Here is a 5,943-nt window from a genome sequence, read left to right as displayed (position 1 = left end):
GGTACTATGAAAACATCAAAAACTACGAGAAAAATAACCAGTTAAATAGCTGGAAACATGAAGTGCAATATATATGTAGCAACATCGAGTGCAACTTGCTCTCATCGCCCATCAAGGCAGCAACTTTCGACACTACATGAATTTAATTTTTAGCATTTTTTCTCCTCGCTTTCCCCCAGCTCGGGTACTAAGGCGAAACTATTGTAATTATTTTGAACAGCCAATAAGGGCAATGAAGCCGCACCGAGAGCAACAGCAACATCGACTAATGGTCCAACAACGGAGCCTTGTTTGTCCTTGCAGCAAGGAATTTCCCAAACTTGTGCAGCACCATGTCTATATAGGGAGTGTCCAATAGTCTCCCCTTGACATTACATTCTTTGCTCCATCGTAAGCTGCTCCTGCTCCCCATCCCATCGTACCGAAATTTGTTTGTTTATTCCCATTTTGTGTGGAGCATTTTGTGCAACATTTTTGGGCAAATTACTTAAACAAACTTTAAGAAGGGGTATATATGTAGTCTGGATTGGACCCATTCTCCTTATCGCACGGCAAACATTCCGGCAGGCAAAAGTTTAGCTCTAGGTCGCCCAAAAATGTAGTTTGATTTTGGGGCCTCGTTTCGGACTAAATGTATTTGTGCAAATATTAAATATTCATCGGCTTTTAAGTGCCTTAAATGCTTACCTCTTATATGCCAATTTGTGTTTTATCCCCCTTTTTTTATATTTTAATTCTCATTATTTTGTCGTCACATCACATTCACTGCTTTCCAAAACATTTTAAGTTTGCAAGCAGATTTTATTAATTATTATTTGATGCTCTGGCGCTTTTCCAACTGTTTAAAATGTATTTATTTAAACTTGTTTTCTTGTTTTAAAAGACATATTTAACTAGATTTTATTGTTGCAAGACCTATTTTTGCAAATATTAAGAAGAGGGCTGAAAGGAAATTATTAATTTGCCACTGAGAGTAATAGCACTTTTATCCCATCTTGGGTAAATATCTGCATTTGTGGCTTCTGGCTCTCTGGAAGACTTCCTTCCTTTGGCAAATATTTGAAATTTGCTCAATTTCGGCATCTCATTAACTCTAACTGGCGGCTATGGGAAATCGCACACATGCACATGCATAGATGTATAGCAGCTAATTAATTTTAATAAATTGGCCGCAGACTTTCCCGCACATATACATATGTATATATGTACATATATAGCAACTCGATTGTCTCAAGGACTTGTATTATTTTTTGATCTGAGCCTCCACGCAAAACCGAAAATTAAATAAATCCTGTGCCGTCAAATTAGCGCACGCAAGCTGAAGAACTTACTGCCTGTGTGTGTGTGTGTGTGAGTGTGTGGTTGAGAGCCTAAGTGTGTGTGTTAGCCAAGTAGTACTTCCTCTGTTGCGCCGATTTCCCCGACACGCGCCCCAAAAATCCCAGCGACTGACAAAGTGGCGCATATGAATATTTATGTTGGCGAAATTGATGCCGCTACAATTACCGTTACCGCTAACTACACACACTCGCGCTCACCGAACATGGCTAACACATACGTTCACACACGCACACACACACACTTACATAGAACCACAAAAGCAACTGCGAGCTGCCAATTTACGGCACTTTGGCAGTAAAGTTTTTGCCTCAGCGCCTATAAATTATTGACAGCTTGTAAATTTCACTAAAGTCACTTGCGGTTCGTACACCCGCTCCATGTCGGCCATTAAATGTGGAAGATACATATATTCGCATGCGAGCACGAATAGTAAATATATGCCTTAGCGAAGATTTATCTCCATCGAAATCTTTAATGTCCAGTTCCAGCCCATTTTTCCACACCCTTTGTCTAATGCACCGAAATTTGCATAGAACAGACTGCGCAAAGATCCAAAAAAATAAAATGGCTGGCGTAACATTGTAATGGAACTCGGAAAAATCCCAGAGCGTTAATTTCTTTCGCTTCCGCTCGCTTTTAGTGGACTTAATTCCATTTGGGGCCACGACGACGAGGATGAGGAGGAGGATGCGGCTCACACGAGGAGCGGATGATGTCGCTATTAAGGACACATTAGCTGGACACTTTTCTGGAATTATGTGGCCGGCGGACGTGCATGCTAATGTCCTGTGAGCGAGAGAGATTGCATTAAATGCAAACGAATTCGCACAATGCATATGCACACTATGCGAACATTCATCCCACTGTATGGATTTTGCAGCCACCATCGCTCGCTTTCTGGCCATGACGACGTCGCCGGGAACTGGGTTAAGTTTTTAGGCACTTCGAGCGTCATCGATGGGTCCTTCTGGTCCTGAACGCCTGTTCCAATGGCAGCCAAGACAACATGGCGTCGATTGGCGAGTGGCAAATGCTGCCGGAAGAGAGGGAAAACCGAAGCGTTCTCTTCGCATCTAATTGAAATAATACTGTCGTGCAAATTGCAGAACTGATTTCGTTTTATGTCGCCTTTAGCCGGCATATTTAAGCGAAATTAATGGACTTTCCGAGATGACGACACGAAGCGGAAAATCGGAATTTCCGTATAAGAGAATGCACAAGAGAGGGCAGCGAAAAGCTAAGAGAGTCCCCCGAAAAGCTCTTGATTTCGTGCTATAAAGTATGGGGGAACTTACGGTATTCTCAGGATATAACAGTTTCGCAGAGTTAACATTGCTGTCCACTGCTAACAGTCGGGAAATTTTTCAGTTCCGCTTTGAGGAAACCGAGAAAACATTTTCAATTTGTTTGCCCACGCTTTTTCCGACATGTCCCTGATGGCAAATTTGCATACTTAACGTTAATTAAAAACAACAAACATGCCCAAATCAGATTCGATATTCTTTCGTTTCGTTTTTCCCGCCGAACAACTTGAATTTACAACTCGGCAAATGAGCGTGCCAAGTGGCAGGGAAGTTGGCTCCTTTTTCCCTTACGCTCGGCTGGAAAACTTGAAGAAGGCAACGCAACGCAAACGCACAAACCGGAAATAATAATCAACAACAAACATCCACTTGGAGAGTTTGAGATGTCTATGAACTGCCACGACAATGTTTTCATTATATATGAGCGTGCGAGTAGATGTGTTGGCGTGGCAAACAAACGAATATTGTTGATGAATACTCGACATCACGTACGCCCGAGAAATGTACGTGTTCCCATTGTAAGGAAAGCAGGCAAGGCAAGACAAGTCAAGCCCCTCCCCTCTCCCATCCCTTACCCCACCTTATTTTTCCGCCTTTTCCGAATTTTCCGCACAACCCCTTTTGAGGAATGAGCTACCAGGGAGGCAGACAAAAGCGTAGCATAAATTTGAGCGTCTACGAATGCGAACTAAAAATGGGGCTTGAGCCGGCCAAAAAAATGAAAAATAACCAAAAAGCAAAGACGCTCGCGGTTATGCGGATCCAAGTGCCAACAAGCCGAAGAGACAATTTCTTGGTACACAGAAAAAAAGTATCTAAATATCTAATAATATCTATCTATCTATATCTATCTAATAAAGAAAAGGCTACGTTTTCAGTTAGAAAATATATTGTTGCCTACTTTTATACACCATTTATAATTACTTTCAAGGCTTCAATGTTTTTGACTCGTAACAACAAATCCATTTTAAGTTATCTAAAATTTAGCACTTTAATTATAATAATTTATCAATCGAATTACACAAACAGTACCATTATTTTCTCTCTCTGCACCGTTGTATGTGCTTGCACCGAGTGTGGGCAATACAAAATACCATTTATCATATTCGTACGGGTTTTCGCTTCCCCAGTTTTCCCAGTTTCTGGATCATGAGTGTTTTATTGCAATTAATCATTGAGCGCACGCACGCACACACAGCCACTCAGACAGACACACACATCCAGATACAGATACGCTCACGCACACATTTACAACTCGCTACAAGTCCGCATTTCCCCCGAAAAAAAATAACTCCATTCCATTCCCCCGCTTGCCTTTTCCCCGCCAACATGTTAAGTTGATAAACTGCGCTTCCCTCTATTAACTGCTCCTGATGGCTGTTGTTGTTGTTGCCTGACTGCCCTTGTTGCTGCTTTTATTATTTGTTGTGCACAACATGTCGCAGTTGCCACAACCACCGACGGGCCTCCACACGTCCGTGCAACTCCCCAAGATCCTTGGCAAGGAGAGATAGCTTTATCACAATTAAAGGAGCTCAGTCAGGAAGTCGTGAGGGAAGAAGGCCAGGTGTCTACTGCCGTCTCTCTCCCGCCTCCTATTGCCGTCTCTTTCCATGTGTACTCTTGTTTATTACCCAATTTGTTAAGTTTTCCCCAGCATATGGCAAGTGGAATCAATATTTGTATTACTGTAACTATTAGAATCTTCATATGTAGCAGTACAATTTAAAAAAATCACATTCTTACGAGATTTTCAATCAGTTATGAGTTTCGCTGATTTTGTGCATATTTAAATGCTCTGATTATGTAACGCCTAAGTTAATTACAGTCATAATTCAATTACTTCTCACACACAAAAATGAACTCGCACTCGGGCCAAATAAGGAAACTCAACCTTAGGTTACTTTAATTAAAATCATATTAGACAAACCTCAAATGGCAGCACTTTATGCTCACTCCTGGCATAATTAACCAAGTAAATTCATCTTTTGTTTGGCGAACTGGTCAGGGACAAGTGGCAGCCAACAATAACATTTCATTAAACTCATTAGCAAAGCCAAATATTTGCGCAATTAATTAGTTTTAATTACAATTGTCGGTACTTAGGCCTTCGGCAGTGGCACTCTGCATACACGGCGTATGCGCAATATATTTTAAGCTCAACACCAATGCGTAACAAATCAGCATAATTTAATTGAAGCCCTCCAAAAAGAATCATCCAAGTGGGTCGGGCATTAAATTCAACTTTAAATGGATTTGCGAGTAGCAAATTAAATCCAAGGGGGGGAGCCAGCAAAAGAACTAAGACAAATGAGAACGCTGGAGGGGCGAAAGTTGAAGCGAAAAATAGCAAATAATAGTGACATGACGAAATACAATCATAATCATGGCACAATACGACCGCACAACAACAACAAACTACCCGAGAATAAAAAGCAAAATGGAGGAAAACTTTTGCCATAAACAACCAGCCGAGCGAGATGGCTAGCTGCCGCCAGAGCGAGATGGCGAATAACAAGGAGCATAATGGAGCATGGCTGCCAGCCAGCTGAAGCTGAAGCTGAAAGAAAAACTAAGATACCATGGCCATGAAGATGATGACGAAGTGGCAGGAGAGGCAGCAGAAGGAGCAGCAGCAGCAGGACGACCACAACACAAATAATAATGGCATATAAATGAAGTAACAAACATTGTTTTCCTTTGACATAACTCATTAACCATCGGAGACGAGGCAACGGCACTGGGAATGCAGCTCCTTGGGAATAAGGAATACGGCATAGGGAATAAGGACTCTCGCATTCCGGAATGCTGCACATTCCTGTCTGGCTGCCGCTGCATCACGTGCCTGGCTCCAACATTAATGCCAACTGGTGGCCAACTCATTTTAATAGACCCCAAATCCACCAGTCAGAATTCCCAACTAAAATTTCTTAATTAATACAATAAGCAGGAATAAATGCGGGTATGCTCGGCTGTTGGGTGGGCTGGCATGTTGCCCACTGCCGGACCACAAATGTCTGCAATTATTTTTGCATGCCATGCAAGGGCAACAGCAGCTGGCAAAAATCTAAAACCCAACATCGCGACCACAACCGCAACAAGCCGTCAAGCGGCTCCCCCCGCCCGCTCCTCATCCGCCACTGTCTCTTTTGGCCCTGTTGTCTTTGCCATGTCAGCAACTTTCACCACAAACCGTCTCCTGTAAATGAAGAAATTCCTCGTGTCGCCCTGTTGTCTTCAGCTGTCTCGAACTCAGACTAGAGCTCAGACCCTCAGCTGGCGCTTCAAGCTGATTGAG

The sequence above is a fragment of the Drosophila mauritiana genome, chromosome 2R (assembly GCF_004382145.1).
Source record: "Drosophila mauritiana strain mau12 chromosome 2R, ASM438214v1, whole genome shotgun sequence".
NCBI classification, from domain to species: Eukaryota; Metazoa; Arthropoda; class Insecta; order Diptera; family Drosophilidae; genus Drosophila; species Drosophila mauritiana.
This window is presented reverse-complemented; position numbering follows the sequence as displayed.